The sequence below is a fragment of the Schistocerca piceifrons genome, chromosome 2 (assembly GCF_021461385.2).
Source record: "Schistocerca piceifrons isolate TAMUIC-IGC-003096 chromosome 2, iqSchPice1.1, whole genome shotgun sequence".
Lineage (NCBI taxonomy): Eukaryota > Metazoa > Arthropoda > Insecta > Orthoptera > Acrididae > Schistocerca > Schistocerca piceifrons.
This window is the reverse complement of record NC_060139.1, coordinates 634,919,119-634,930,241: the sequence shown is the minus strand read 5'-3', so window position 1 is coordinate 634,930,241 and position 11,123 is coordinate 634,919,119. Positions and strand designations below refer to the sequence as shown.

At 40.6% G+C, this 11,123-nt stretch overlaps 1 non-coding gene across 1 annotated transcript; it reads left to right on the top strand.

The window, feature by feature from the left end:
- Positions 1-293: 293 nt before the first annotated feature.
- Positions 294-366, top strand: Trnaa-cgc. The gene has a single exon. It is a non-coding gene; the product is annotated as a tRNA-Ala (tRNA).
- Positions 367-11,123: the final 10,757 nt, after the last annotated feature.

Here is an 11,123-nt window from a genome sequence, read left to right as displayed (position 1 = left end):
GTGTGAAAAACAGTGGTTATTGTAATTTGAAAGTAATTGTACGAATACAGTCAGTACTTTCAATACGTCCGATGAAATGAAAAGGTAATGAACTTTTTATTTACAACGAATTGAGTTCTACAAGAGTGTGGACTTTGAGACAGCTGGTCAACCAAGTCCACACTAGCTTTTTCATGCAGCCTATATAAGACTGTCGAAAACATCGTCAGTGTGAATTGTTGACATTATAAGGACAGTTGGATTCTCCTTGCAACAGTGCAACACAAATGTCTCGTTCTTTTGAAAGCCAACCGAGCGAGGTGGTGCAGTGGTTAGCACACTGGACTCGCATTCGGGAGGACGACGGTTCAATCCCGTCTCCAGCCATCCTGATTTAGGTTTTCCGTGATTTCCCTAAGTCGTTTCAGGAAAATGCCGGGATGGTTCCTTTGAAAGGGCACGGCCGATTTCCTTCCCCATCCTTCCCTACACTGAGCTTGCGCTCCGTCTCTAATGACCTCGTTGTCGACGGGACGTTAAACAACACTAACCTAACCTAACCTTTGAAAGCCAAAAATTGAAGAATTTTCAGTTCTTTTTTTACTTGGAAGAAATTCGTAAGGTACTTCTCATTTATTGCGGCGAAGTGTTCCCACGTAAGTAAGACCATTATCACTGAGGCTTTAAGTAAGAGAATACGTCGAAAACCAGTTTTCGGCGGTTTCATTTCTTTTAATGGCTTCAAGGGGCTCTACCATTCTTAATACTACACCATGTTGGATATTGCTTCGTTTATAAGGTTCATCGGGCTGCTAACCAACATAGGTTTCTAAATTTACTGTATATGCTATCTTAGCATCAATTACAGCTGATATTTTCAGTCCATAATTGGTGGTTTTGCTAGGCATAAACTGCCGGAAATGACAACTATCAATAAACACTAACAGTTATTTATCTACAGTAAGCTATCAACTTGGCGATAAGTATTTCTGAAAATTATATACTAATGCTTCAAGCACTTCTCTTATAGGAGCTAACCTACCAATTTCTTCTCTCAATTTTCTGTCTCTTACATCATCGAAATGTAAGGATCCTAAGAGAAAACGAAATACTTGTTCCCTCACTGATAAGTAACGTGATTCTAGGTCATTGCCTTAGGAACTGTCCAACATTTCATTTGTGTTTCTCCTATATGATCATATTGTGCCCGTAAGATGGAGTAAACCCAATGATGTTCTGATTTCTGCTTCATTCGTGTTACAGGCATCTCCGTCCCAGCCAAAAAAGGAACCTAGCTGTTTCTATGTATTCATTTGTACGGCCCGTTGTTATTCTAATGATAGGCAAGGCTCAGAATTTATTTCTCTGACTCTGTTTCGTGGTCCAGGCAGACGTGTGACTATGGTGAATATCCGAGTACATATGTTGCTTGGGGCTTTTCTTTCAGCCATTTTGTGATCTTTACCCAAGAAATACCTGTCATTTCATCGTCACTACAAATATCTTCTTCTTCATCGTCTCACATTTCATGTTCGGAAGGTGAATGGTGGTCGCGAAGCACTATATTGTCTCATTCACCTTCATAATCGTCGGAAAAGGTGAGATCTTTCTCTGAAAGTTCGTGAAACCAAGCCAACGATGTTGCTGGATTCTAGTTTTCTCAACAATTCCCCTTTTATTTGGTAAAGACTTCCGAATATTACCAGTTATCGTGACTGTAAGGACTCAGAGAAAATTTAAAAATGCATAGGAATATAAATTCAATGTGAAGCATATTATAGAATATGTAGTATACACGTAATAATATAGACACAAAACAATGAAAAATAAATAACTTATCTTTCAAAATAGAAACGGAAATGGTAACACTAACAGTTGTGTGGGTGACAATTGTCAACCAGAGCACACAATGTAGGTAAACTTATTTTTATATTCCATAGCAATAGTTAAGTTCCAACAACAATGGTGAAATACTGGCCTTTATAATGGAACACGAAGCTATGCAAATTCACATCTGTGGACAACCCGTACGGGCGAAAACACAACATGAATAAAGTCGGCCGGCCGAAGTGGCCGTGCGGTTAAAGGCGCTGCAGTCTGGAACCGCAAGACCGCTACGGTCGCAGGTTCGAATCCTGTCTCGGGCATGGATGTTTGTGATGTCCTTAGGTTAGTTAGGTTTAACTAGTTCTAAGTTCTAGGGGACTAATGACCTTAGCAGTTGAGTCCCATAGTGCTCAGAACCATTTGAACCATTTTTTTGAATAAAGTCGGTTGGTGAAATGGGTTAATGTTTTTATTCTGTTATAGTACTTGCTTATGAACTACATTTTTCATCTTTTCGTTCGATAAGCAGACGCATAACTTCTTTGGTTTTCTGCTCCCTATAGCAGTTTCTTTCAAATTAATGTGACATCTTAACGGTTGCCTTGTGCCTTAGTTATAGTGACACTAAACGGTGATCTTACTTGAAATCTCTGTCGTTTGAGCTGAAACAGAAGTTCAGTAGATAAGAGTGGAGCACTGGGAATAGATGCTGTTTCTCCTTATGCTATTTTTGCTAAAATTGTTTGATAACTAATAATGACCATTTCTGTTTTGACTTTTTCAATTCAAATCATGAAACACTTCATTTCTTAACGCTAAAATGGCTCACTGAAATAAGCAGCTTGACAAATTTTGAACAGTAGCAATACGTTAGCTATTAATTCATTTTGGCTGTTGAGAATGTTACATAAAGAATCTTTAAGTTCAATTAGGCCACTTACACAATTAACTTCATGTGTGCCTTCACTAATTTTTAAGAGTTTTTCGACCAAGTGCTCTGTATCTTCATCAATGCAAAGTTCAGTTCTCACAATTGTTCTTAATAGTAATTTCCTCACTCGAGACCAAAGAAATAATTCTTCAATATATGCACCGATTTCATCTTCTGGAGTTGTTTTTCGAATAAATGGAAGCGTTTGCCAAAAATATCCAGAATGTATGATTAATTCCGAATTACCTCGGAGATCAAGAATATTCTCGAATCTTTTGGAACATTCTACAACATTCTCGAACATCCTCGAACGTTCTAGAAGGAGCATTCTGGCCAGTCACAGCCGCTGCAGCACTGCATTCTACTCTGCTTCACCGTCTTATCATAAGAAGTTCATTGGCGCCATGTACTCTCTTCACAGCACCATTTCTGACACACACCACTGCAGGGCCAAACGTAACCTTCTTCATGAGCGGCGTTTGGAGCGTAACGTACTATGTAACCCCCGCGGGGCTGCGGTAGTGTGTGGTTGAGCTGTAGCGGCACACACCGACAGACCACACTTACTTTTATTGTTGAGGCACCCACAAATGCCCTCCTTATATTTTCATAGCTAACCCTCGTATGGAGGAGGAAATAATTTTGCACATACATGAATGAATAACATGGTATCAGTAACTTCATAAACAAAAAAAGACAGAATATGTACAGATGTCTACCTAGGGTGACTTCTTGGATGGGTGTTGTCATATTTACTTATTATTCAGCTTGATTCCTTGAGGTGAACATGTGAAAGCTGTTCTCTTCCAACTTTTCAACTATCGACACTAGTTATGTGGACAAGAATTAGATTACCATTGACAGATGTTCGCAAGTTTCATAGATCGTCACTGAGTGCTGTTGTTGAGTGTATGAACGCAATGGGCGGAAATGCATTATTACATGAGATAGGGTACATATTTACGTGTTATCTAGTGCTGCATTATTTAGTGAATAATATATCTGATCTGTTACGTTGAAAGATGTACACCAGATGTGATATCAATACACAGAGCGTAATATTTGTTTGAATATATTTTTGTATGAAAGGCTGTATTTCAAATAAACATATAACACGATTTGTTACGAGTAAGTCTCTTAGTAGAAATGAAAACTTCTACTTGACCCATAGTTTTGTTTCAGTACCATTGAACCTCAGGGGACGTGGTCGAATATGCCATGAACTTCCTCCTATACTTCAATGAATAAAAAGTAATTGATATTCTAGTCCCGGAGTCAAGTAATGAAACTGACCAGAGTTGCATATATTGATAACCAGTTTCTTCCTGGTGCAGAAAATTTGGGTGGAATCCGTTACACAACAGAAAGTGGGCAATAGCAATGGAGATACAGTCAAAGACAGTGCTGCCAAAGCAGAGTTACTAAACACAGCCTTCCGAAACGCCTTCACGAAAGAAGACGAAGTAAATATTCCAGAATTCGAATCGAGAACAGCTGCGAACATGAGTAACGTAGAAGTAAATATCTTGGGAGTAGTGAAGCACTTAATAAAATCAAGTCTTCTGGTCCAGGCTGTATACCAATTAGGTTTCTTTCGGAGTATACTGATGCATTAGCTCCATACTTAACAATCATATAAAACCGTTTGCTCGACGAAAGATCCGTACCCAAAGACTGGAATGGCTCTCAACACTACGGGACTCAACATCTTAGGTCATTAGTCCCCCCAAAGACTGGAAAGATGCACAGGTCACACCAATATTCAAGAAAGGTAGTAGGAGTAATCCACTAAATTACATGCCCATATCGTTAAAGACGATATGCAGCAGGGTTTTGGAACATACACTGTGTTGCAACATTGTGAATTACCTCGTAGAAAACGGTCTATTGACACACAGTCAACATGGGTTTACAAAACATCGTTCCTATGGAACACAACTAGCTCTTTATTCACATGAAGTGTTGAGTGCTATTCACAACGGATTTCAGATCTACTCCGTATTTCTGGATTTCCGGAAGGCTTTTGAAACTGTACCAGACAAGCGGCTTGTAGTGAAATTGCCTACTTATGGAATATCGTCTCAGTTATGTCACTGTATTTGTGATCTTCTGTCAGAGAAGTCACAGTTCGTAGTAACTGACGGAAAGTCATAGAGTAAGACATAAGTGATTTCTGGCGTTCCCCAAGGTAGTGTTATAGGCACTTTGCTGTTCCTTATCTATATAAACGATTTGGGAGACAATCTGAGCAGCCGTATTCGATTGTTTGCAGATGACGTTGTCGTTTAACGACTAATAAAGTCATCAGAAGATGAAAACAAACTGCAAAACGATTTAGAAAAGATGTCTGAATGGTTCTAAAAGTGCCAGTTGACCCCAAATAGCGAAAAATGTGAGGTCATCCACATGAGTACTAAAAGGAACTCCTTAAACTTCTGTTACACGATAGATCAGTCTAATCTAGAAACCGTAAATTCAGCTGAATACCTAGGAATTACAAATACGAACAATTTAAACTGGAAGGAACACATAGGAAATGTTGTGGGGAAGTCTACACAAAGACTGCGTTTTAGCTAGCAGGACACTTAGGAAATGTTACAGACCTACTAAGGAGAATGCCTACACTACCCTTGTCGATCCTCTTTTAGAATACTGCTGCGCGGTATGGGATCCTTACCAGAGAGGACTGACTGAGTACATCGAAAAAGTTCAAAGAAAGGCAGCACGTTTTGTATTATCGCGAAATATGGGAGAGAGTGTCACAGAAATGATACAGGATTTGGGATGGACGTCATTAAAAGAAAGACGGTTTCGTTGCGACGGAACCCTCTCACGAAATTCCAATCACTAACTTTCTTCTCCGAATGCGAAAACATTTTGTTGACACGGACCTACATAGGGAGGAACGATTACCACGATAAAATAAGAGAAATCAGAGCTTGTGCGGAAAGATATAGGTTTTCGTTGTTCCCGCGCGCTATACGAGATAGGAATAGTAGAGAATTGTGAAGGTGGTTCGATGAACCCTGTGCCAGGCACTTAAATGTGATTTGTAGAGTATCCATGCAGATGTAGATGTAGATGTAGACGAGTCCAACCAACAGTTACACACACAAACTTCGGGTTCGTCATGCTGGTAGTAAACTACTGAAATGTCTGTGGAGGATAAAGTGCGTATAAATGTTTGATATGGGAGCTGAAAGAAGTCATCATATCTCATAGCAGACTGATGAAAACGTTGAAATCAGTTACAACTAAAGCAGTAAACAGAAGAGAAAACAATCACATTTCACACAAGCAACACAAACAAACAGCAGTTGCGAATATCATACACTTAGCAGTTACTGCGGAACCCACCAGAATTACGGGACCCAAAACGAAATTCTGAAATCACAGTAGTTGGCATGTCTGTCATACTTCGTGAACGCTCACATCATTGTAGGGCTGACAGGGAAATCAGTATGTAACTGGAAAGATACGCACTTAAAGTCTTATTTTGGCCTTTGCTATCGAGAGCTTGCACGCATTTAAAGGCGCAGTCAAGACTGATTAAACTCCTCTGAAACAGTCTGTCACTCCCGTCGGAGTCGTCTGCTGACACTCGTTAGACCTGCACTCCAACGTGCTTTGACGTACGCGACATGGCGTCTCTTTCTCGTGGGCCTCGAGTACTTGGCACTGTCGTGTAATTAAATTCTGTATTGTACAATGCTCTTGTAACGAAATACTTATAATCAGATGGGTACAAGTTGTTCATGTCACGAGCAGACGACCATAAATTAATCACAGCAGTTTATGATCTTTCTGAATCGAATGAAGAGCGAAAACAAATTATTAAACATAAGACTAATGAAAGTGTTGAACCAAAGCAAGAAGCATGTGGTCTCAGTGGAGTGATACTGATTTCGTAAAACGATGACATTTGTTGTGTTAAAGAATTCGAACGTTTTCTCGTACATATTATGTTGATGCATAAGTTCGTACCGTTTTTGTTTTGCACGTTGATATTGCGGCTGCTTGGGTACATTTAACGACTGTCATATTTTTATTTCACTTTCGTCCTGTTTGAATCTATATATTATCATTTGGTCATTTTTAAATAGTGAGTGCAGTGCTGGACGCTACAAAATGGAGTTACAAGTGGAGAAATCAGAACATTTCCGACATATTCTTCAGTTTCAGTTCAGTAAAAGTGACAGCAGTGGAGTTAGGTAGAAACATATGCACCGTCTATGAAGATAAGCCACTGGAGCGAGCGCGGCCAGAAAACAGTTGCCTCGTTTCAAGGAGGATCTTTTCAATGTTGGTGACTCTCCACGTTCAGGAAGACCTTTTGGGTTTGATGAAGCTAGCTTAAACGCATTACTCCACAATGATTCACGACGGTTTACTCGAAAACTGGCCAAAGAAGTGAACTGTGATGATTACACCATCGTGTGATATTTGCATGCAAGCGGGACTGTTCAAAAATTAGGTGTACTGGTACCCCATGGTCTAAGCTAAAGTCACAATAATCATCGGGTGGCCCTATGTGCATCTCAGCTCGCTCTTTATCAATTCTCTCGTGAGCAATCCCGACCATTCCGATCCTGTATCGTTGCTGCTGATGAGAAAAGGTGTCCTTATGCTAACACAAGGAAAACAAATGCCCGGTTGAGTCCAAACAAAGCAGAAAGTCGCTGTACAAAGACCTAAGCGTTTTTACAACATATAATGTTATGCATCTGGAGTGCCAGCGAAGATGTGGTGTACTGCCAATTGATTCACCTATGTGTAACCATCACTGCTAACATTTATTGTCAACAACTGAGACGTCTTCCAAACGACCAGGAAAACTGCTTGAGGTTAATCTACTCCACGAGAACGCCTGCCTCCATTCTGCTGGATTGACAAGGAACACTACACAGAAGTTGGGTTGAGGAGTCTTCACAGAAGAAGACGAGGTAAAGATTCTGGAATTCGAATCGAGAACAACTGGCAACTCGAATAACTTACAATTGGATATCCCTAGTTAAGCTAAGCAGCTTAAAACAGTAAAGACAGGCAAGGATTCTGGTCCAGACTGTATACTAGTCAGGTTCCTTGCAGAGTCTGTGGCACAACAGCCCATACTTTGTAATCATAAATAACCGCTTGCTTTCAGAAACACCTGCATCCAAAGACTGGTAAGTTGCACAAGCACACCAACATCCAAGAATGAAAATAGGAATAATTTGTTGAATTACAGACCCCGTGGTCTAGGGGTAACGTCTTTGATTCATGATCATAACGTCATCGGTCCCGGGTTCGATCCCCGCCACTGACTAATTTTTGATAAATAATCTGCATTGCCGGCCGAAGACTTCCGGCATAAGAAGTCAGCCTCATTCTGCCAACGGCCTTGTCAAAGAGGGCGGAGGAGCGGAGAGAGGTTCAGTATAATCTCTTGTCCTAGGGGTGGGAAATTGCCCCTAAAGGCGGAAGAATCAGCAATGATCAACGACATGAGGATGCAGAAGGCAATGGAAACCACTGCATTAAAGACACAAAACAAGTATCCACAGGACATGAGGCCTGTAATTGAAGAAGTGTCATGATGACCTCTCCATTAGCAAAAGATTCCGGAATAGTCCCCCATTCGGATCTCCGGGAGGGGACTGCCAAGGGGGAGGTTACCATGAGAAAAAAATTGAATAATCAACGAAAGGGTAACGTCCTACGGGTCGGGGCGTGGACTGTCAGAAGCTTGAACGTGGCAGGGAAACTAGAAAATCTGATAAGGGTAATGCTAAGGCTCAATCTAGATGTAGTAGGGGTCAGTGAAGTGAAGTGGAAGGAAGACAAGAATTTCTGGTCAGGTGACTATCGGGTAATATCAACAGCAGCAGAAAATGGTATAACAGGTGTAGGATTCCTTATGAATGGGAAGGTAGGGCAGATGGTGTGTTACTGTGAACAGTTCAGTGACTGGGTTGATCTAATCAGAATCGACAGCAGACCAACACCGACAACGATAATTCAGGTATACATGCTGACGTCGCAAGCTGAAGATGAACAGATAGAGAAAGTGTGTGAGGATATTGAAAGGGTAATGCAGTATGTAAAATCTAACAGTCATGGGCGACTGGAATGCAGTTGTAGGGGAAGGAGAAGAAGAAAAGGTTACAGGAGAATATGGGCTTGGGACAAGGAATGAAAGAGGAGAAAGACTTATTGAGTTCTGTAACAAGTTTCAGCTAGTAACAGCGAGTACCCTGTTCAAGAATCACAAGAGCAGGAGGTATACTTGGAAAAGGCTGGGAGATACGGGATGATTTCAATTTGATTACATCCTGGTCAGTGAGAGATTCCGAAATCAGATACTGGACTGTAAGGCATACCCAGGAGCAGATATAGACTCAGATCACAATATAGTAGTGATGAAGAGTAGGCTAAAGTTCAAGACATTAGTCAGGAAGAATCAATACGCCAAGAAGTGGGATACGGAAGTACTAAGAAATGACGAGATACGTTTGAAGTTCTCTAACGCTATAGATACAGCAATAAAGAATAGCGCAGCAGGCAGTACAGTTGAAGAGGAATGGACATCTCTAAAAAGAGTCATCACACAAGTTGGGAGGAAAACATTGGTACAAAGAAGGTAACTGCGAAGAAACCATGGGTAACAGAAGAAATACTTCAGTTCATTGATGAAAGGAGGAAGTACAAACATGTTACGAGAAAATCAGGAATACAGAAATACAAGTCGCTGAGGAATGAAATAAATAGGAAGTGCAGGGAAGCTAAGACGAAATGGCTGCAGGAAAAATGTGAAGACATCTAAAAAGATATGATTGTCGGAAGGACAGACTCGGTATACAGGAAAGTCAAAACAACCTTTGGTGACATTAAAAGCAACGGTGGTAACATTAAGAGTGCAACGGGAATTCCACTTTTAAATGCAGAGGAGAGAGCAGATAGGTGGAAAGAATACATTGACAGCCTCTATGAGGGTGAAGATTTGTCTGATGTAATAGAAAAAGAAACAGGAGTCGATTTAGAAGAGATAGGAGATCCAGTATTAGAATCAGAATTTAAAAGAGCTTTGGAGGACTTACGGTCAAATAAGGCAGAAAGGAAGGATAGCATTCCATCAGAATTTCTAAAATCATTGGGGGAAGTGGCAACAAAACGACTATTCACGTTGGTGTGTAGAATATATGAGTCTGGCGACTTACCATCTGACTTTCGGAAAAGCATCATCCACACAATTCAGAAGACGGCAAGAGCTGTCAAGTGCGAGAATTATCGCACAATCAGCTTAACAGCTCATGCATCGGAGCTGCTTACAAGAATAATATACAGAAGAATGGAAAAGAAAATTGAGAATGCGCTAGGTGACAATCAGTTTGGGTTTAGGAAAAGTAAATGGACGAGAGCGGCAGTTCTGACGTTACGGCTAATAATGGAAGCAAGGCTAAAGAAAAATCAAGACACTTTCATAGGATTTGTCGACCTGGAAAAAGCGTTCGTTAATATAAAATGGTGCAAGCTCTTCGAGATTCTGAAAAAAGTAGTGGTAAGCTATAGCGACAGACGGGTCATATACAATATGTACAACAACCAAGAGGGAATAATACGAGTGGACGATCAAGAACGAAGTGCTCGTATTAAGAAGGGTGTAAGACAAGGCTGTAGCCTTTCGCCCCTACTCTTCAATCTGTACATCGAGAAAGCAATGATGGAAATAAAAGAAAAGTTCTGGAGTGGAATTAAAATACAAGGTGAAAGGATATCAATGATACGATTCGCTGATGACATTGCTATCCTGAGTGAAAGCGAAGAAGAATTAAATGATCTGCTGAAGGGAATGAACAGTCTAATGAGTACACAATATGGTTTGAGAGTAAATCGGAGAAAGACGAAGGTAATGAGAAGTAGTAGAAATGAGAACAGCGAGAAACTTAACATCAGGATTGATGGTCACTAAGTCAACGAAGTCAACGGAGCAAGGAGGCCATCAAAAGCAGACTCGCTTTGGCAAAAAAGGCATTTCTGCCCAAGAGAAGTCTACTAATATCAAATCCCGGCCTTAATTTGAGGAAGAAATTTCTGAGGATGTACGTCTGGAGTACAGCATTGTATGGTAGTGAAACATGGACTGTGGGAAAACCGGAACAGAAAAGAATCGAAGCATTTGAGATGTGGTGCTATAGACGAATGTTGAAAATTAAGTGGACTGATAAGGTAAGGAATGAGGAGGTTCTATGCATAATCGGAGAGGAAAGGAATATATGGAAAACACTGATAAGGAGAAGGGACAGGATGATAGGACATCTGCTAAGACATGAGGGAATGACTTCCGTGGTACTAGAGGGAACTGTAGACGGCAAAAACTGTAGAGGAAGACAAAGATTGCAATACGTCA